Source organism: Zophobas morio, unplaced genomic scaffold (genome assembly GCF_036711695.1).
Source record: "Zophobas morio isolate AGI-343-1 ecotype UQ-CSIRO unplaced genomic scaffold, CSIRO_AGI_Zmor_V1 ptg000014l, whole genome shotgun sequence".
Classification (NCBI taxonomy): Eukaryota; Metazoa; Arthropoda; class Insecta; order Coleoptera; family Tenebrionidae; genus Zophobas; species Zophobas morio.
In genome coordinates this window covers 18,195,612-18,219,143 of record NW_026972119.1, presented here as the reverse complement: position 1 = coordinate 18,219,143, position 23,532 = coordinate 18,195,612, and the positions used below count along the sequence as shown (strand labels likewise).

Sequence of the window (23,532 nt, the reverse complement as noted above, 5' to 3'; positions counted from 1 at the left end):
AATCACTTAAGTCAATGATATTTCTAGGATATCTTTAGAATTATTACTCTTAGAATCATCAAAAACTTAGCGAATTTTAAAATTTTGAGAATGGTGAAAATTTTTAATTATTAGGCAGATTTCCAAAATTTGAGAAATATTGATATATTAACGAAAAAAATAGAAATGATAGAATTTCAGTAACTCTTAACTACTCTAGGACTTCTAGAGTTGGTGGAGGTCTTTCTGTATTTCTTAGCCAATTTCTAAGATTAGTAAAGATATTAAAAACTTTTTAATTCTCTTTTAGAATGTCAGGCCATGTTTTTCTTTTTAGAACCTTGGAATAAAGAAACCCAATATTTGTCATTTATCCCCTAGGTCATCAAAGCTATTTTATAAATTATAAAATTGTAGGTTCTATAGAAAAACTTAAGCGAATGAAATTTCTAGAATGTCTTTAGAATTACTCCTAGAATTAGCAAAACTTTCGCGAATGTTAGAATTTTGAGAATGCTGTGAAAATTTTATATTATTAAATTACCAAAAATTGAGAATTTTGGAGATATTAAAAAATAGAAATAAAAGAATCTCTATAACTTCTAACTAATCTAGGAGTTTTAGAGTCTGTGGAGGTCTTTCTGTATTTCTAAGAAAAAAATTTTTGAGATCACTGAAGATCTTCTAAACTTTTAAACAATTTTGGACAATGTATTTAAAATGCGTAAAAATTTTACATTATTAAAGAAAGAAGAAAAACCTTGAAGCTCTTAAATTTGTTTTAGAATCATCGTAGATAATCTTTGTCACTTTTTGAAGTCATTCATCCATTTGGATCCACTGAGTCGTCAAAACTTTTTTATAAATTATAAAATTTTAGTTTCTATAGAATCATTTAAGTCAATGATATTTTTGGGGTGTCTTTAGAATTACTCTTAACATCATCAAAGATTTCACATGTCAGTGTAAATATAGTTGTGTTTTCGATCCAGTTCTGACATTTCTCGCAATATGAAATCCGTTTTTTGCTGTTCGGGTCGTGGAAGAGCGTTTTCTGGCGATTTTTCCTTCACGAATGAAAGAAAGACGGACGGAAATGCAAATTCCGTCCGTCTGTCCGTTGAAACGTGAAAACAATTTGATGAAAACTCAGTTACTCAGTTATTAAATGAAAGCAATATTGGTGAATAAATGTTTATAGTTCATATGTATTTATTCGAGTTTTCGGGACAGAAAGAAAACTTGAATACGTGTGATAGTTCTTTGTCGACCGTAAACCTCGAGTTTCGTTTTGATTCCACGCCCCTATCAACACACATTATACGAATAAATATTTCAGATCACGAAACGGCATTACCGGTTTTTCTTCCAAAGTGAAAGGCAAACGACAGCGGCTAATCCGGGCGCATTTAATTGTCGTGCAACAAACCCGGAGGATAATTCCCGGATTTACGAACCTATCACGGATTAATCTCCGGTAGAAAAGCGTCGGAAACTTTAAAATATTCTTATAATCGATTACGTCGTGAAAGCTCAAGATTTATGATTCACTTTAGCAAGATAATGCGAATATAATTTATGTTTCGTTCAATATGGGAAATTAAAGCGAGGCGCAAGCCGGTAAAACAACGTCGCTGTGTTTTGTCCCGGATTTACTTTGTGGCAAACGCAATCGTGGAAATTATTAATCGACTTTATTTGCGGAAAATGGTGCCTCTAAGCCCGCCTCGGTTGGTGTTGTCAGACACGCTGCAGCTGCTCTTTTTGCTGGCTCGGGTTTTGTTATTTGAAGTGTTGATAAGGTGGCACTGTTGCACTTGACAGCGCTTTTCCCGTTCATTTCGACGGAATCCGAGTGGAACAATATCGATAACTATCCCACTTTTGCTCTTGTCTGACGTTAAATCGACACAGGAATGTTGCTCAATAGGTTCTGGAGAGACGAGCGAAAAGGGGAGATATTGCACGGAAGTTCCGCGATTGAATTAATGGCGAGGTGCTCCTGAAACTGAAAACTTTTTAAAAGTTCAGGTTAAAAGTGTTGTAATGGTCTGGACGCAACGAGCGAGCGCGGGTTCCATAAATCGTGGACAGTGTAATGCCAGCTCCGGGGAATTATGAATCGGTTAATTCTGACGAGTTCCAGTAATTCCGGGTTTTTCGCGTAATTCCATTGTTCCAAAAATGGGACGTACAATTTTACGTGAAAATAGCGTAATTTTGTGGTTTTTAAAGAGCTGTGGAACTTCTTTGTTGTCGCTTAAATGGGTTCAGAATTTTTGAATAATGATAATAATATAAACTGACATTCCGAAAATAATTTTATGAAATTTTGAATACATAAAATTATATTAACTGGTTGTGTTTATTTTTCAAGATCCCATGAGAAACAATTCCTTTAGTGTACAAATTTCTCAGCATACAGAAAAAAAAATTCACATTTATTGTGCGAGAAAACTGAGAACTTGCTGATTTTATCATTTAAAAAAAATTATAAAGTTCACAATTTCCGTCTTTAATATTTTTGCAGATATAAAGATATTTGCATTTTTATAAAAAAAAAATGGTGATATTTAAAAATTCAGGAGTCTGTCATTTTAAAGATGGAAGTTTGGATTTCACACAGAATTTTTCGGTCCTCTTACCTTATAATAAACTCTGAAAAAATTGAACAAGCTCTTCATTTATTTATACAGGGTATTTAAATTTGCAGTTGTTCATAATAATTGCCTCACCCTGCACAACTGAAACGCCCTGTATTTTAAACATAATTTTGATAGGAAGTGCGATTTATTACAATAATTTAAACAATTTTGAAATATTCCATTGACAAATTTGGCATCAAAGGGAAATTTCTTTTACAGACAACCTCGAAAATGTTATAAAAATCTAAGGTGTCCCATTTCGAATATACTATAAAAATGACAACTTTGGGATTTCGTCACTTTGAATTGTAAACTTATTGTAAACTTTATTCAATTTTTTAGGCATTTGTTAAGGCAAAGTGACTACAAAGTTTTTCATAAAGTTCACGACCTCCATTTTTAAATATGGCGGTATAAGAATTTGTCAGTATTTATCTTATACAATATTCATATTTGAATTAAAAATAATCAGAATCTAGAAGATCTTCATTAATTTTAGATCGTCGTAAATTATTTAAAAAATACAGTGTGAAATAGGGCAATTATTTTTGGTAATCTAATAGAACTGATTTAGGGCTAGAATTTATTGTTACATATATTTACAAACCCATGAGATGCTCCATTTAAATTACGCATGAAAATAGAACTGATTTTTTTTTTTTTATTAAACACCCTATATATTTTTTACAATATAGCTTTTCAAAGAAAAAAAAAGAACAATATAAACTACAAGGGTTTTTCGAACTGCACTGTTCAAGGTATATGCATATTTTTTTTTACAACTCCGCCATTTTTAAAGATGCAACTCTGTATTTTAGACAGAATTTTTTGGTCGCCTTATCTTAATATGCTTTTTAAAAAATTGGGCAAGGTTTATATTTATTGATTCATGGTATTTCAATTGCAACTGTCAAATTGTCTGATACTGTTCAAGTGAGACACCCTGTATTTTCTAATACAGTTTGGGCAGGCAGTGCGATTTATTACAATAATTACAAAACATTTTTAAAGTGTACATTAACAAATTTGGCAAGAAAGGAAAATTTCTTTTACAGTTAAACTCGAAAACATTGTAAAATATAGGGTGTCCCATTTCGAAGATACGCGAAAATGACAACTTGCTAACTTAATCACCTTAAAATGGAAACCTTGTTCATTTGTTAAGGCAAAATGGAAAAAAAATAAAGTCAACGACCTCCATCTTTAAATATGGCGGTATTATAATTTTTAAAGGTGAAGATTATATTTGCCAGTATTCATCTTGTACAACAAATATTTATCTAACAACTCATTTAGGGCTAGAATTTATTATTATTTACAGAAATATAAGATGCTCTAATTGAAGATTACGCAAGAAAATCGAATAAATTTTTTTAGATTAAGCACTCTATATATTTTTGACCATATAGATACTTTAGGGAAAAATAAAAGAACAATATAAAATACAAGTTTTTCGATCTACACTTTTCAAAGTACAATTTGCATTTTCATAAAAAAAAAAACAAACTGACATTTCAAAATTCAGTTCCACCATTTTTAAAGATGGAAGCCTGAATTTTAGACAAAATTTTTTGTTTGACTTATCTTAAGATATTTTTTTTTTTTAATTTGAGCAAACGTTATATTTATTGATTCATGGTATTTTAAGTTGCAACTGTCAAATTGTCTCCTACTGTTCAAGTGACACACCCTGTATTTTCTAGTACAGTTTGGACAGGCAGTGCGATTTATTACAATAATTACAAAACATTTAATTTAAAGTGTACATTTACAATTTGGCAACGAAGGAAAATTTCTTTTACAGTTAAACTCGAAAACATTGTAAAATATAGGGTGTCCCATTTCGAAGATACGCGAAAATGACAACTTGCTAACTTAACTACTTTAAAATGTAAACCTTGTTCATTTGTTAAGGCAAAATGGCAAAAAAAATAAGTTAACGACCTCCATGTTTAAATATGGCGGTATTATAATTTTTAAATGTGAAGATTATATTTGCCAGTATTCAACTTGTACAACAAATATTTATCTAAGAACTCATTTAGGATTAGGATTTATTATTATTTTCAGAAATATAAGATGCTCCATTTAAAGATTACGCAGGAAAATCGGATAGATTTTTGATATTAAGGACCCTATATATTTTTGAGGATATAAATTATTTAGGAAACAATAAAAGAACAATATAGAATACAAGTTTTTCGGACTTCACTTTTTAAAATATTTGAATTTTTTATAAAAAAAAATCTGTGACATTTAAAAATTCCATTCCGCCATTTTTAAAGATGGAAGCCTGCATTTTAGACATAATTTTTTATTCGCAATTGAGCAAGCTTTAAATATAATTATTCAAGGTATTTCAAGTTGCAATTGTCAAGTGTCTCACATTGTTAAAGTGAGACACCCTGTATTTTATAATATGGTTTTGACAAGCAGTGCGATTTATTTCAATAATTAGAAAACGTATTTGAAATTGTACCTTAACAAATTTAGCAACAAAAAAAATCTTTTACAATTAAACTCTAAAACGTTGTAAAATATAGGGTGTCCCATTTCGAAAACACGAGAAAATGAAATTTACTAATTTAATTACCTTACAATGCAAACTTTGTTCATTTTTTTATGCATTTGTGACGGTAAAATGGCAAAAAAAATATCAGGTTAACAACCTGAAGATTACATTTAGGGCTAGAGTTTATTATTTTCAAAATATTAGATGCTCTATTTAAAGATGACGCAGGCAAATTCAATTGATTTTTTTAGATTAAACACCCTATATATTTTTGACGATATAATTTCTTTAGGAAAAAATAAAAGAACAATATAAAATACAAGATTTTTTGAACTACAATTTTCAAGATATTTGCATTTTTTATAAAAAAAAATGTGACATTTAAAAATTCAACTCCGCCATTTTTAAAGATGGAAGTCTGCATATCAGACAATTTTTTAGTCGCCTTATCTTAATATATTTTTAAAAAAATTGACCAAGCTTCAGATTTGTTTTTATAGGCTAAGTTTAAGTTAAACACCCTGTATTTTATAATATGATTTTTATAGGAAATTCAACTTATTATAGTAATTTCAAAAAGCTGTTGGAATAAACCTTAACAAATGTGGCATCAAAGTAGAATTTCTTTTGTAGATAAACTCAAAAATGTTAGAAAATATAGGGTGTCCCATTTCGAAAATAAGAGAAAAGTGACAACTTGCTCATTTAATCACCTTGAAGTGTAAACAGTGTTGATTTTTCTATGTGTTTGTAAGACAATGTGGCTAAAAAGTTTTTATGAAGTTCACGACTCCCTTCTTTAACCATGGCGGCATTATAATTTTTAATATTTTCTAGATAATTACCATTAATTCTAAAACGTTATAAATTGACTAAAAAATACAATACAAAATAGGGGAATAAAATTTATTATTATTTTCAAATAAGTACTCCGCCATTTTTAAAGATGGAAGTCTACATTTGGGACAATTATTTTAGTCGCCTTATCTTAATATACTTTTAAAAAATCAAGCAAGCTTCAGATTTATTTTTACAAGGTAATTAAAGTTCCAATTATCGTTGTCTCATACTGCTAAAGTAAAACACCCTGTATTTTATAATATGATTTTGATAGAAAGTGCGACTAATTACAGTAATTTTATAAAACTATTAGTTAGAAATAGCTCCTAACAAATTAGGCCTCAAAACAAAATTTCTTTTATCGATAAGCTTAAAAATGTCATAAAATATAGGGTGTCCCATTTCGAAAATATCAGAAAAGTGACAACTTGCTTATTTAATCACTTTAAAGTGTAAACCTAAATTTTTTATGTGTTTGTAAAGCAATGTGGCTAACAAGTTTTTATGAAGGTCATGACCGCCATCTTTAAACATGGCGACGTTATAATTTTTAATAATGTCTTGATAATTTTCATTAATTCGAAACCATTACAAATTAACTAAAAAACATACAGTACAAAATAGGGCAATCATTTATCGTAGTCTAATAGAACTAATTTAGGGCTAAATTTTATTATTATTTTCGAATACATACGATGTTCCAGTTAAAGATTGCACATGAAAATTGAATTTTTCTAAATTAAACATCCCATATATTTTTACAGATATAAATTTTTTACCAAAAAAGGAAAGAACCATATCTAATATGAGTGTTTTGCGAACAACGGTTTTTAAGATATTTGTATTTTTATATAAAAAAAATAATGATAGTTAAAAATTCACAACTTCGCCATTTTTAAAGACGGAAATTTGCATTTCAGACGGAATTTTTTAGTCACCTTCTTAACCTACTTTGGAAAAATTGGACAAATTTCTTTTTTTTATACAGGGTAATTAAAGTTGTAACTGTCATTGTCTCATATTGTTCAAGTGAAACACCCTGTACTTTAAACATGATTTTGATAGGAAGTCGATTTATTACAAAAATTTCAAAAAACCATTGGAATATACCTTAACAAATTTAGCATCATAGAAAAATTTCTCTTACAGATAAGCTCTAAAATCTTAGAAAATATAGGATGTCCCATTTCGAAAATAAGAGGAAAGTCACAACTTGTTCATTTAATCACCTTGAAGTGTAAACACTGTTGAATTTTTTATGTGTTTGTAAGGCAATGTGGCTAAAAAGTTTTTATGAAGTTCATGACCGCCATCTTTAAATATGGCGGCGTTATAATTTTTAATAATTTGTAGATAATTTTCATTAATTCGAAACCATTACAAATTAACTAAAAAAATATAGTACAAAATAGGGCAATCATTTTGTAGTCTAATGGAACTAATTTAGGGCTAAATGTTATTATTATTTTCATAAACATAAGATGCTCCATTTAAAGATTACGCAGGAAAATTGAATTGGTTTTTTTAGATTTAACACCTTATATATTTTCGACGATATAGATTCTTTAGGAATATTAAAAGAACAATATAAAATACAATGTGTTTGCATTTTTAGTAAAAAAACTGTGGCAATTAAAAATTCAACTCCGCCATTTTTAAAGATGGAAGTCTGCATTTTACCAATTATCGTTGTCTCATACTGCTAAAGTTAAACACCCTGTATTTTATAATATGATTTTGATAGACAGTGCGACAAATTACAGTAATTTTTAAAACTATTGGAATAGCTCTTAACAAATTTGGCATCAAAGCAAAATTTCTTTTATAGATAAGCTTAAAAATGTCATAAAATATAGGGTGTCCCATTTCGAAAATATCAGAAAAGTGACAACTTGCTTATTTAATCACCTTGAAGCGTAAACACTGTTGAATTGTGTTTAGGCAATGTGGCTAAAAAATTTTTATGAAGTTTATGACCTTTAAACATGGCGGCGTTATAATTTTTAAATATGATGATTGTATTTATCAGTTCATCTTCTACAACAAAATACGTAAACCGTTATAAATTAATTAAAAAATACATTACAAAATAGAGCGACGATTTTTCGTATTCTAAGAGAACTTATTTAGGTAAAATTTATTATTATTTTCAAATACATTATAGTTCCATTTAAAAATGATACATGAAAACTGAATTTTTCTAAATTAAACACCCTTTTTATTTTTTAGGATTATACTCTTTACGAAGAAAAAAAAGAACAATAACGACTACAAGTGTTTTTCGAACATATGTTTCTAAAATATTGACATTTTTATATGCATAAAAAAAATGATGATATTTAAAAATTCACAAATCCGCTATTTTGAAAGATGAAAGTATGGACTTTATAAGGAATTTTTTAGTCTCCTGACCTTAACATATTTTGCAAAAACTGAGTGAACTTTAAATTAAATTATACAGGGTAACTGAAATTGTAATTGTCATTGTCTCATGCTGCGTATGTTAAACACCCTGTATATTATAATATAATTTTGATAGGTAGTGGGACTTATTAGAGTGATTTCAAAAAACTATTGGAATATGCCTTAACAAATCTGACATCAAAAGAAAATTTCTTTTACAGATAAGCTCAAAAATGTGACAAAATACAGGGTGTCCCATTTCGAAAATACGAGACAAGTGCTCTTTTAATCACCCTGAAGTGTAAACACTGTTGAATTTTTTATGCGTTTATAAGGCAATATGGCTACATTTTTTTATAAATTTCGCGACCCCCATCTTTAAACATGGCGGCATTATAATTTTCATTAATTCTAAACCGTTATAAATTGACTAAAAAAATACAGTACAAAATGGGACAATCATTTTTCGTAGTCTAATAGAACTCACTTGGAGCTAAAATTGATTATTATTTTCAAATACATGTGATGTTGATAAGATTCCACATGAAAATTGAATTTTTCCAAATTAAACGCCCTATATATTTTTACAGATATAGATTCTTTACGACAAAAGGAAAGAGCAATATTTAATGTAGGTGTTTTTCAAACAGCGGTTTTCAACATGCTTGCATTTTTGTAGAAAAAAATTGCGTTATTTAAAAATTCACAATTCCGCCATTTTTAAAGATGGAAGTTTCATTTTAGACGGAATTTTTACCGTAACATATTTTGAAAAAGTTGGCCAAGCTTTAAATTTATTTATGCAGGGTAATTGTTGTAATTGTCATTGTCTCATACTGTTCAAGTGAAACACCCTGTACTTTAAACACGATTTTGATAGGGAGTCGATTTGCTACAGAAATTTAAAATAATTATTTGAAAATACCTTAACACATTTGGCATCAAAGGAAAATTTCTCTTGCAGATAAGCTCAAAAATGTTATAAAAGATAAGGGTGTCCCATTTCGAAAATACTAGAAAAGTGACAATTTTATGATTTCTTCACCTTGAATTGTAAACGTTGCTCAATTTTGTATGCGTTTGTTAAAGTAAGGAAAAAGCCTTTTATAAAGTTTACGACCTCCATCTTTAAATATGGGGGCATTATAATGTTTAAATGTGACCAAAACCAAACTAGATCAATTAAGAATAGAATTATTTATTATTTTCAAATGCATGCTATGTTCCACTTAAAAATCACACACGAAACTTTACTTTTTTTCAATTAGATACCCTATATATTTTGTGTAAAAACGGAAAGAACAATATTGAATACAAGGGTTTTTCGAACTACACTTTTCAAGATATTTGCAATCCTATAGAAAAACTAACGCGGTTGCGCGGAGAGCCGCAATTCCACTCAACCTGTGACGAGACGACAGCACCTAGCGACGTAATTCCACCTACATTTATCTATACAGACTAGTTCAAACTGCAGCTATCAATTGTTTCATACTGTTCAAGTGAGACACCCTGTATTTCATGTATTCTACCTCCCATCTAAATAAATTTTCTTTTGACAGCAAGTGCGATCTATTACAATAATTCCAGAAAACAATTCCAATAAATCTTCTCGGAAAAATGTTATGAACTCGATAATTTAATCACTCTGAAGACAAAACCGTGTTCATTTTTTTTGTATTTGTTAAGACAAAGCAAGTTTTAAACAAAGTTCCAGACCTCCGTCGTTAAAAATGACGGCGCTGAGAATTTTTAAATAGAGCCATTGTTTTACAAAAAAATGTGAATATGTTGAAAACTATTGACGGGAAAACCTTTGTGTATGATATTCATTGTCTCCTCTTTTACTAACGAATCTAAAATTGTATGCAACTTCAGTAAGTCACAGGGAATGCGCCGGCCGCACCTAGAACACTCTGTATATTTAACCCGAAACATGTTCTCTTGTTATTACTGTGTATTGAAGTTTATATTTACCTTTAGGGTACGAAGAATTATTATTAGTGTGGCATAATCAACTGACAAATTAAATCGTTGTGCTACATTGTACATTTTAGTAACGTCTGGGTGATGATAGGGTTAATTAAGTTAGATAAGTTTAATAGCAAATTAGTTCAATCAGGGCTACAAGCTAGGTAAATCGAGAAACCCTATTAGTAACCTCCCGTTTGAATACATCTAAGAAACAAAAGATCCCTCCCGCTTTGTGAATATTTTTTATTTACATCCACGTCTCCCTCTCCCTTTCGTCATTTTTTGTTGTTCGTACGCACATTCGCCTCTTAAATAAATATCAATTCGAAATGTTAGATTTATTCGATACGAAAACACGAAAAAACGTCGACACATTGATAGTAACAGAATCCTTTATCAAGGACCGTTACTCGTTGAAACTTTTTCAAGAAGGAAAGTGCTTTGGCACATTCAGGATGTTTGATAAATTTATTTATCCTATCGGAGCCGTAGACGTTCCAAGAATCATATACAAACACGCATTAAATGAATAAAGCTCTGCAAAAAAGATTTTCCCAAGATCATCCGCCCGCCTTGATTTATTAGGTTTTCAAGAGAAACAGCGCCGAGCCCGAAGATGCTTATATTTTTGCGAAGTAAAAAATGTGTACCGTTTAAATTCCCGCTAACCAGTAAATCTAAGTACGCGCAATTTATTAAAAGCACACTCGCGAAACGAAGCTAAGAAGTAAAAGCGTAATCGTCGCCACTTTTCTCCTGCTGCATTTTTCTTTATTATTGTTCTACATGTTGTGTTCTTAGTCAGTGTTACGACACGGCTTTCATTTTTTTTTACTACACCATATAATTTTTTATCGCGCAACTTCCGCGACTACTTAAATTTTATTCGCGCCGATGAAAATTCTCCAGCTTATTATCGCAGCGAGTAAGTAGAAAAGTTGGAAGTGAAAAATATGATTGTTGCGTTTTATTAGTTTGCTTTTCCATCACTGCTGCCAAAGTGAAAAAACCCACTAAACACAGTTACGTTGTTACACACATACTGCGCACATCTGCGTTCCCTCTACCGTACACATTACGTATTGGTTACATAATCGTACTCCATTGTGTTCTGGTACGTATTTTTCTGGGACGCTCCAGGATTTGGTTGGGCGAAATTTCATTCTCGAACTAATAATGAACATTGCTTAATTTCGCCGGGCTGATTAGTCGATGGCGCATAATTTCCCATGAGGACGTTTAAACGAGTTTAATGAAGCTCTTCTGGATTTCTTATTTTGCTGCGCCGTTTTCGAGTTCGACGATTTACGGGATTCTGGTTTTGTGTGCTGTTATTGTGGAATAATTCTGGAGCGTTCTGATTCGTCCGTGTGGATAATTGCTCGTCCACAATATCGGTCTAAGTTATGCGCTGTAATGCACACCGGGTCCATTCTGGGCTCATCCATATTATTGACATTCTGTTATAAGCACATTTTAGATTGAAACTAGAGTGAATTTTCCAGAGATGGCTTGTCCAGTGCTTGTCATGGAGGGAAATTGCCAACCTAAACTGGTTAAATTGTCAGGTTTTTCTGTGTCTTCCTTAGTATCAGTTACATTTTGTTGATTTTCTGAAACCCAGAACTGTTTGCGAGAGACAGTATATATGCGAAATTCATACAATCAGGTAATCTATAATCAGTAGTTTATCCATGTCATGTTTGTACATACCATTGTTGTATTTGACATCTAAGCCCAACAATCGATTACATCGTGAGGATTAATGTTTCGTTTGGGGGGAGTGAGAGAGTTTATGCTGAAAACCTGAATTCAATCGACGTGTAAACTGAAACTTGTGCCAGTCGAAGATGAGAAGCGTAGATTTTCTTTGGATTAAAATAATTGCAGGGAAAATTGTGCTAGAAGTATTTAGTTGCAGTTTACACCTAAGTGTTTTCTTTGTTTCCTGTACAGCATGAAATCGAAGAAGCTTATTTCATTGTTTGCCTTTTTCCAAATGCTTTCGAAAATTACCAAAAGACTTTCTTTGGTTTCGACTTTTAGGCATGAAAATTTTAGAGATTTAATTTTAAAAACGAAAATAACCCTTCTTTTGAAATTTTAAGCCTTCTTCCGAGCACTTTCGAAAATTGCCGCAGTTTTTTGTTGAATTTGCCTTGCAGAAATTATTTTTAGCGACATTTCTTTGAGAATTCTAGCAATTTTTCCATAATCACTAGAATGAAATATGGCTATTTTTGGGTTAAATATTTTTAAAATTTGATTATGAACCAGAAAATTCGAATATCTTGGTCTGGATCCAAGTTTTTTTTGGCTTGTTTTTCGAATTTACATCCGAAAATTTTTTGTGTATTTTTCGGAAACTTTAACGAAAGCTAAATTTTTTTCGAAAATTACTTAGATTTTTTTATTGACTTCGACTTGCAGAAGTCATTTTTTCTAAAACTCCCAGCACTTTTCTAAAAATACCAAAATTAAATACAGTCAATTTTTCACCTTTTTCATGCTCTTTCGAAAATTTCCTCAAGGATTTTTTTTGGTTTTCGACTTGGAAAGATCAGTTTGGACAAGAGTTTTTCCAAAATTCCAACCACTTCCAGAATCACCAAAACAAAATATAGCCAATTTTTGCAATCTTTCCGAAAACTTCCGAAAATTATTTATATATTCTTTTCCATAATCACCAAAAAAAATTTTTGATCTTTTTCTGAACACTGAACACAAAATTACCTAGAATTTTTTTTGTCAATTCCAACTGTAGAAGTCATTTTCGGCAACATTTCTTAGAGAATTCCGACCACTTCTCGAGAATCATCAACATGAAATATGACAATTTTTGGGATAAATATATTTTAAAAATTTTAATTTTGAAACGGAAAATTTCGAAAATTTTAATCTAGGTCCATAAACAGGCCTTCCCGAATTAGTTCGTCGGGATTTAAATCCCAGAATTTTTTCTGTATTTTTGAACAACTTTGCCAAAACCTCAAATTTTCATTAACCTAGTTTTGAAATTCTTGGCCTTTTTCAGAGCACTTAAAAATTTGAACTACTTTTTCAGAATCACCAAGACGAAATGTGACAATCTTTGGAAAAAATATATTTTAAAACTTTTAATTTTGAAATGGAAAATTTCGAAGATCTTGGTTTAGTTCCATCGACGAGCTATGTTTTTCAAATTAGCTGGTTGAGATTTATATTCCAGAACTTTTTGTTTTTAAACAAGTTTTGTAAAAACTTAAATTTTCAATTTTTGAAATTTTTGAGCATTTTTAAAGCACTTTAAAAAATTATTTAAGAGATTTTTGTTGATTTCGCTTGCGGAAATTGTTTTCAGCTTCATGTCTACGAAAATTCCGACCAATTTTCCAGAAGCACCAAGACGAAATACGGCAATTTTTGAGATATTTCAGAAAGTATAATTTTGAAACGGAAAATTTCGAAAATCTTGGTCTGGGACGGATTATATTTTCCGAGTTAGCTTATTTTTAAACAACTATCAAAAACTCAAATTTTCAATTTTTGAAATTTTTGGAAATTTTTAGAACACTTCCAAAAATTATTCAAAAAGATTTTTTTTGTTGATTTCAACTTGCGGAAATTATTTTCAGCTTTATGTCTCCGAAAATTTCGACCAATTTTCCAGAAGCACCAAGACGAAATATGACAATTTTTCAGATATTTTAAAAATTTTAATTTTGAAACCGAAAATTTGGAAAATCTTGGTCTGGGTCCATCAACGGATTATATGTTTCGAGTTAGCTTATCGAGGTTTTTTGTGTATTTTTGAACAACATAACCAAAATTCAAATTTTCGATTTTTTTTATTTGTTTTACCCTTTTCAAAACATTTTCAAAAATTATTTAAAGAGATTTTTTTGTTGTTTTTAGCTTGCAGAAGTTATTTTCGGCTTCATTTCTTTGAAAATTCCAAGTATTTTTCCAGAATCGTTCGACGATTGTTATTTTGAATCCGAAATTTAGAAAATCATGATCTGGATCAACAAGCAATGTTTTTCGAATTAGTTCGTCGAGATGTAAATCCTAGAATTTTTTATATATTTTTAGACAACTTTTTTAATTGTTTATCAAATCTTTGACCATTTTCAGATTAAAAAAATATCAAGAGATATTTGTTTGTTGACTTCGACTTGAAAAGTCATTTTCAGCAACATTTCTTCGAAAATTTCAACCACCAAAGTAAAATATGACCAATTTTTGACCTTGTTTCAAAAATGTTCAAAAATTATTATTTTTTTGTTGATTTCGAGTTGCAGAAGTTATTGTCGGCTTCATTTAATCGAAAATTCCAATTATATTACTAGAATCTCCAAGATTAATAAATGTGGCAATTTCTGGGACATCATGAAGTTCATTTTTAATACCAAAAATTGCCAAAATATTGTTCTGGGACCACTACAAGGCTATGTTTTTAGAATCAGCTCGTCGATATTTAAACCTAGAAATTTTTGTGGAATTTAGACAATTTTTCAGTAGAAAGTAGACAGTTTTTTTGAAAACTTACCTTTTTCCGAGATGTTTCGAAAATTACGAAGGACATGTTTTTTTGACTTTGACAATGCACCTTGATGAAAGGTGGCCACTTTTTGGGTATTTTAGAAATTTTATTAAAATTTTTAGGCAACTTTGTCAGAAACTCTACTTTTCAGTACTTTTCCCTTTTAAAATTGCTGCCATTTTTAAGAATACTTTCAAAAATTACCCCCAAAACATTTTTTTGTTGATTTCACCTTGTAGAAGTCATTTCTGACTCCATTTCTTCGAAAATTCCAACTGCTTTGTCTCAATCATCAAAATGAAATGCCTATGGGGAATTTTTGGGATATTTTAAAAATTTAATTTTGAAACCAAAATTTTCGAAAATCTTGGTCTGTTACTATCAACAGGCTGTTTTTTTAATCAATTCGTTTATACATATCTATATTCTAAAATTTTTGTGAATTTTTGGGCAACTTTGCCAAAAATTCACTTTTCAATGTTCCTCCCTCTATGAAATTTTAATCTTCTTGAGGGCATCTCAATTACCTAGAGAGACTTCTTTATTGATTTCGAACTGCAAAAGTCATTTTCATCAATGTTTCTTCGAAAATTCGAACCAATTTTCCAGAATCAGTAAGATAAAATATGGCAATTTTTGGAATAAATATTATAAAAATTTGATTTTGAAATGAAAAATTTCGAATAATTTGGTCTGTATCGGCTGTTTTTAGAGTTAGCGCGTTCATTTTCCAGAATTGTTTATGTATTTTTAAGCAACTTTGCCAAAAACTCAAATTTTTAATACTCTTATGATCTTATGAAATTTTTGACATTTTTCCGAGCACTCTCGAAAATTCCTGAAAGAGATTTTTTTACTGAATTCGATTTGTGGAAGTCATGTTAGGCACTTTTTCCTCCAAAATCAGCAAGATGAAATATGGACATTTTTGAGATAAATATTTTCAAAATTTCATTTTGAAACAGAAAATTTCGAATAATTTGGTGTGGGTCCATCAAGCGGCTGTTTTTCGAATTGACTCTTCAAGATTTATATTCCAGAGTTTTTGTGTATTTTATTCAACTTTGCCAAAAACTCAAATTTTCCTTTTGAAATATTTGACATTTTTCCGAGCAGCTTCGAAATTGACATAAAGAGATTTTTTGTTGCTTGAAGTCAGAAATCATGTTCGGCAATATTGTATAATTGTTGGAAAATTCTAACCACTTTGCTGAGATGAAATATGGTAAATTTGTGCTAGATATTTTCAAAATTTTATTTTGAAACTGAAAATTTCGAATATCTTGGTCTGGGTCTAGATTTATCCCAAAATATTTTGTGTATTTTGGACAACTCAGCCGAAAACTCAAATTTTCGAAACCCCAATTTTTAAATTTTTAGCCTTTTCCGAACCTTCGAAAATTCCAACCAAAATGCAATATGACTAGTTTTGGATTACTTTAAAAAACTAATTTTGACACCGAAAATTTTGATCTCACAACATCCGCTGACTATTTTCAAATTAGCTCGTCCAGATTTATGTCCCAGAATTTTTTGTTTTTCAACAACATTGTCAAAAACTCAAATTTGCAGTACCCTACTTTTGGAATTTTTGGCCCTTTTCAGGGCACTTTCAAAATTATTCAAAGAGATTTTTTTTCTAAGATAAATGTAATAAATTTTAAAAATTTTAATTTTAAAACAGAAAATTTCTAAAATCTTGGTCTGGGTCCATCAACGTGATATATTTTTCGAATTAGCTCGTCGAGATTTATATCTCAGATTTTTTTATATTTAAACTACTTGCCAGAAGCTCTGATTTGAAATACTCTAATTTTGAAATTTTTGACCTTTTTCAAAAATTATTCTAGGATATTTTTCGATGATTTCAATTTGTAGAAGTTATTTTCGACTTAATGTCTTCGAAAATTCCCACTACTTTTCCGGAATCACCAAGACGAATTTGGGATAAATATATTTTAAAAATTTTAGGAATATTTGTTTGAGTCCATCGACAGGCTATATTTTTCGAATTAGCTCGTCGACATTCACTTTTCACAATTTTTTGTGTATTTTAAAGCAACTTTGATAAAAGTTAAATTTTTCAGTAAGCTTCCCCCCTTTGACATGTTTGACCTTTTTCCAAGTTTTTTCGAAAATTAAGCAATTTTTTTTGTTGACTTCGCCGTGCAGAAGTCATTTTCAACAATAGAAATATTTCTCCGAAAATTTTCAGGATAACAAAAACAAAATATATTCAATTTTTGACCTTTTTCCGAGCACTTTTGAAAATTACCTAAACAGATTTTTTTATTGATTTCGACTTGCATAGGTTACTTTCGTCTTCATTTCTTCGAAAATCCAACAATTTGACTAGATTCTGGCACTTTTTGGATTATCTGCATTAAAAATGTCATTTTGAAACAAAAAATTTCAAAAATCTTGATCTGGAACGATCAAGAGGCTACAATGTTCAAATTAGCTCGTGAATGTCACTATATCTCAGAATTTTTTGAAGATTTTTAGGAACTTTGCCAAAAGCTCAATTTTTGTGGACTCTAATTTGAGAAACAGATCCAAATACCGATAAAGCGAACAAAGTTTATAAGTAACATTTTTAATTTTTCAGTAAGTATATAGAATCTCGACATTTCTGTGTGAATATTTTAAAATCCGGAGGTTAATACAAAAAATTGTAAAGCGATTTGGAATCAGCATACTTCGATGAAGTAGCTTTATAATAAAGAAAGTTTAAATAGAAAAGGCGTGTGCAACAGAACACTTAACGTTGTCAGCTCAGATCAAGAAAATTTAAGCTTGCTACTCTAAACCAGATATTTTTTAGTTTTTGCCGCTTTAACATTACAACTGAATAAACAAGTGTGGCTTTAGTTTTTTTTACTGAGTCACGTTCTGTTGATTAATCTCACAAAATGCACTGAATATCAACCGCCCCAAACCTTTGTTTAAAATTCTGCATACTCTAAAATTTGATGAATCTCTCTTTAATTCAAGCTTTCGTTTGTACAAATGTATCATTTCTCTACAAGCACATCGTTATATGTGAATAACTCTGCATAGCAATTTTTTACTTCTGTTCAGCGTTACTGCAAAATCCTAGACGACCAGATACAAAATGACTTCAGGGTGAAAGCTCTCGAATGTAGTAAAGCTTGATGTATTACGGAAACATGCATGCCGTTGGTGTATTTAGTACATTTTGCGGTGAATTGTAGTGTATTCGGGTAAACTCGTGATTTAAATCTGCCTACGCTTCGGTAGAGCGTAGAATAGGAAAATTTTTCGTAGAAGTATGTGAGGCCATGAAATACTGCAGTATAAATGTAAATATGTAACTCACACTTTCAACTAATTAATTGTTAGTTTTTATTCGCTGTCAACAACTGTAAACGTAAAAGTAATTATTGTATTGTGGCACCTGCACCGGAAGGATTAATAATTGAAATATACATATAAACACAACCGCAGGGTTGATGGAAACCCAAGTTTCGAAGAGTTTATTTGGGGCAAAAGGTTATGCACTTGACTTGAGGCTGCATAACAGAAGCAGCACAACAGATGGGTTGTGCAAATAACCCTAACCAGAAACAAGAAGTTTTGGGTTTAAAGACCGCCACAAATACAGTTTTTTCGTAAAAAGTTACTTCCCAAGTGTATAATCAACTATTGATATATACTGTGGTTGACTTTCGCAGCGAAAACATAAGGTGGAGGTTTGATGGACACCTAATGGAATGAAAATTAACAGCCTGTTGATTCTCTTAAGTTTTAAGTGAAAAATACGTGTGTTCCAGTTAGCAGTTGAATGAAAATGTGTTTAGCTACTAATTTCAAAATGATAATACATCAAAAGTTACTAATTTATGGTTGTTTCGTGTGAGTTATATAAAACACCGTCGTACCGACCCTAACGGCTTTACTACAGAGTTTTAACCATTGCAGTGATGTGGGCTAGTTCTAATACGTCTTTAAATTTCAGGAAATAGTTTACTATAATAATAATTTTGAAGATATAAGATGAAATCTTTTCTGTGTTCATGTTTTTAAAGTTGAAGGTATTTTTAGGTTACAAGACTCAGATTCTGAATTGAATTATAGAAACTAATGGTAAAATTTAAGTTTATCATATTTTCTGATTGATCTAAACGTCATCGTCACGTGCAAAGGATACTTATACAAAATCCAAACTTTATTTTGTTTATTTTTCACATTTCTACACGTTATTATAAGTTCAGCCATTCTTTGTTTAAATTTTTTGGTTTCAGAAATCGATAGCTCATTTTATATTTAAAAATAATAATATCGTCTTTATTTGTCTATTGAATTCCAATTTTTTCTCATTATTGATTTTTCTCCCTTTCTCTGTTGTCCGTCTTAATTTCAAGCTCCTTTCTAGTTATCGTTTGAGCACAGCGTTCTTATTTCTAATTCGCTTGTTTATATTTATTTTATTTAAATTGTTTGTGGGTTACATTTTTCTTTAATTCTTCTGTATGTACGTTATTACTTCAATTAAATTTTGGTCCTTGCACATTACTTTTTCATTTGTTATTCCTACTTTTTACTTCGTGAGCCTAAGCTAGGAAGTATAGTAATCGAGTCCATCGGACGAATTGGTACTTTCATATTTTCTCGCCGTTTCATAACCCCTAGAGTACGTCTGTCTGTCATCTATCCAAATTGATATACGTGTCCTTGTAAAAATGTTGATGACGTCATCACAAAATTTTATAGTGAAAACGCTCACTTGAAACATCCACATTGCATGCTTCTTTACCTTTACTTTAAGATTACATATATAACTTTATTTTAACGTATAGGGATTATCATAAAAAAAATTAAATCTTCAAAATTAAATCTTATAAATTTTGAAAAAGCTGGATTTCTTGTATTATACTCCAGGGGCGAGGAATGTTCTGTCTAAATAATTTTAGAGCAATTTTACAATTTTGTAATTTTGCAATTGTTGATTTTTCAGTTTTAGATTTATTCAGTTCTTCGCTTTCCTAATTGTTGGATTTTTAATGAACAAATGTTTGAATAATAATCCTTTTCCAACTTTTCGATTTTTTTATTTTTGATATTTGAATTTTAGAATTCAAAAATTTTACTTTTTTCAATTTGTAATTTTACAGTTGTCAGATTTTCAGTTTTACGATTTTGTAATTTTTTTACTTTACCATTATTCAATTTTTAAATTATACCATTTTTCAGTTTAGTAATTTTGGAATTTTTTGTTTTTTCAGTTTTATATTGCTACAATTTTGTGATTTCTCAGTTGCCCGGTTTTTAATCAATCAGTTTTTCAAATTTGCTTTTTAAATGATCAGATTTACTAATTCCACGATTTTTCAAATTTTCAATTTTGGAATCCTACGATTTTTCAATTTTTCGTTTCTCAGTTGTCCGATTTTTCAATTTAGTAATTTTACCATTTTTCAATTTTATATTTTTACAATTTTTCGATTTCTCGTTTGTCCTGTGTTTAATGAATCAGTTTCTCAAATTTGCTTTTTAAATTGTCAGATTTACTAATTCCCCAATTTTTAAAATTTTCGATTTTTCAGTTTTTCGATTTTTCATTTTTCAGTTGTTCTATTTTACTATTTAACAATTCTGCCGTTTTTCATTATTAAAGTTCAATAAATTTTTGAGTTAACAATTATTCAATTTTTCAATTTTGTAATTTTACAATTTTTAAATTTTTTGTTTTTTAATTGTTCAAAATATCAATTTTAATGTTTCAAATATGTGATTTTTCAGTTTAATTATTGTACAATTTTTCGTTTTTGCAATTTTACATTTTAAGAGTTTAAAAATTTTTCGTTTTTAAAAATAACCAATTTTTCAATTTATGATTTTTTAGTTATCCGAATTTCATTGCTACAATTTAATTTTTTTTTTATTTTTAATTTTTCAAAATTTCGGTTTCCAATTTTCTAAGTTTTTAATTTTTCAATTTCATAGTCTTGTAATTTTTCAATTCTCATGTTTTACAATTGTCTGATTTCCGAGTTTCATTATTTCCATGTCCAATTTTCCAAGTTTTCGATTTTTCGATTTCATAATTTCGCAATTTCTCGATTTCTCAATGGTCCCGTTTTAAAGAATCGGATTTCCAATGTTTAATTTTCAATTATGAAATTTTCTAATTTTCCAATTCCTAGATTTTTCTGTCTTAGAATCCTTCGATTTTTCAAATTTTCCATTTTTCATTTTTCAGTTATTCGATGTTTGAATTTAATAATTGTGCCATGTTACAATTTAATAAATTTTCAAATTAACAATTATCCAATTTCTCAGTTTTGCAGTTTCAAAATGTTTCACTTTTTTTATTTTTAGTTGATCAAAATTTTAACTTTAATGTTTCAAGTTTGTGATTTTTCAGTTACTTAACTATTTTACAATTTTTCGTTTTCGGAGATAACCAATTTTCCAATTTTTGATTTTTGGATAATTCATTTTTATATTTTACAATTTTTTGTTTTTAAAAGTATCCGATTTTTCAATTTTTGATCTTTCAGTTATCCGAGTTTCATTATTTCGATGTCCAGTTTTCCAAGTTTGCGATTTTTCAATTTCACGATTTCGAAATTTCTCGATTTCTCAATTGTCCCGTTTTAATGAATCAGGTTTTCAATTTTTGATTTTCAATTATGAGATTTTCTAATTTTCTGATTCCTAGATTTTTCTGTCTTGGAATCCTTCGATTTTTCAATTTTTCGATTTTTCATTTTTCACTTATTCGATGTTTCAATTTAATAATTATGCCACGTTTCATTTTTACAGTTTAATAAATTTTCGAATTAACCATTATCCAATTTTTCAGTTTTGTAATTTTAAAATTTTTCAATTTTTTGCTTTTTAGTTCTTCAAAATTTTAATTTTAATTTTTTAAGTTTGTGATTTTTCAGTTTACTTAATTATTTTGCAGTTTTTCGCTTTCAGAGGTAACCAATTCTCCAATTTTTGATTTTTGGATTTTTCATTTTTGAATTTTACAGTTTTTTGTTTTTAAAAGTATCCGATTTTTCAATTTTTGATTTTTCAGTTAACCGAGTTTCATTATTTCGATATTCGATTTTCCAAGTTTTCGATTTTTCAATTTCAAAATTTCGCATTTTCTCGATTTCTCAAGTGTCCCGTTTTAATGAATCAGATTTTTAATTTTAGATTTTCAGTTATCAAATTTTCTAATTTTCCAATTCGTCGATTTTTCTGTCTTAGAATCCTTCGATTTTTCAATTTTTGGATTTTTTATTTTTCAGTTATTCGATGTTTCAATTTAATAATTGTGCCATGTTTCATTTTTACAGTTTAATGAATTTTCGAATTAACAATTATCCAATTTTTCAGCTTTATAATTTTAAAATTTTTCAATTTTTGATTATTCAGTTATCCGAGTTTCATTATTTCCATGTCCAATTTTCCAAATTTTCGATTTTTCCATTTCATAATTTCGCAATTTATCGATTTCTCAATTGTCCCATTTTAATGATTCAGATTTCTAATCTTTGATTTTCAATTATCAAATTTTCTAATTTTCCAACTCCCCGATTTTTCGGTTTTGGAATCCTTAGATTTTTCAATTTTTGGATTTATTATTTTTCAGTTATTCGATTTTTCAATTTAATAATTTTGCCGTGTTTCATTTTTACAGTTTAATAAATTTTCGAATTAACCATTATCTAATTTTTCAGTTTTGTAATTTTAAAATTTTTTGATTTTTAGTTGTTCAAAATTTTACTTTTAATATTTCAAGTTTGTGATTTTTCAGTTCACTTAATTATTTTACAATTTTTCGTTTTCAGAGGTAACCAATTTTCCAATTTTTGTTTTTTGGATTTTTCATTTTTATATTTTACAGTTTTTTGTTTTTAAAAGTATCCGATTTTTCAATTTTTGGTTTTTTCAGTTATCCGAGTTTCATTATTTCGATGTCCAATTTTCCAAGTTTGCGATTTTTCAATTTCATGATTTCGCAATTTCTCGATTTCTCAATTGTCCCGTTTTAATGAATCAGATTTTCAATTTTTGATTTTCAATTATGAAATTTTCTAATTTTCCGATTCCTAGATTTTTTTGTCTTGGAATCCTTCGATTTTTCAATTTTTCGATTTTTCTTTTTTCAGTTTTTAGATGTTTCAATTTAATAATTATGCCATGTTTCATTTTTACTGTTTAATAAATTTTCGAATTAACAATTATACGATTTTTCAGTTTTGCAATTTTAAAATTTTTCAATTTTTTGATTTTTGGTTGTTCAAAATTTTAATTTTAATTTTTCAATTTTGTAATTTTTTAGTTTACTTAATTATTTTACAATTTTTAGTTTTCAGAGGTAACCAATTTTCCAATTTTTGATTTTTCGATTTTTCATTTTTATATTTTACAGTTTTTTGTTTTTAAAAGTATCCGATTTTTCAATTTTTGGTTTTTCAAATATCCGAGTTTCATTATATCGATATCCAATTTTCCAAGTTTTACATTTTTCAATTTCATAATTTCGCATTTTCTCGATTTTTCAATTGATTTCCAATTATTAAATTTTCTAATTTTCCAATTCCTCGATTTTTCTGTTTTGGAATCCTTCGATTTTTCAATTTTTGGATTTATTATTTTTCAGTTATTCGATGTTTCAATTTAATAATTACGCC

General features: G+C 29.1%; 1 protein-coding gene across 11 annotated transcripts in view; it reads left to right on the top strand.

Moving 5' to 3' along the window:
• The window catches only part of LOC135128588 (disks large 1 tumor suppressor protein), a 1,417,771-nt gene that overhangs the window by 1,060,168 nt on the left and 334,071 nt on the right, over positions 1-23,532 (top strand). The gene's annotated exons all lie outside the window — the stretch shown is intronic.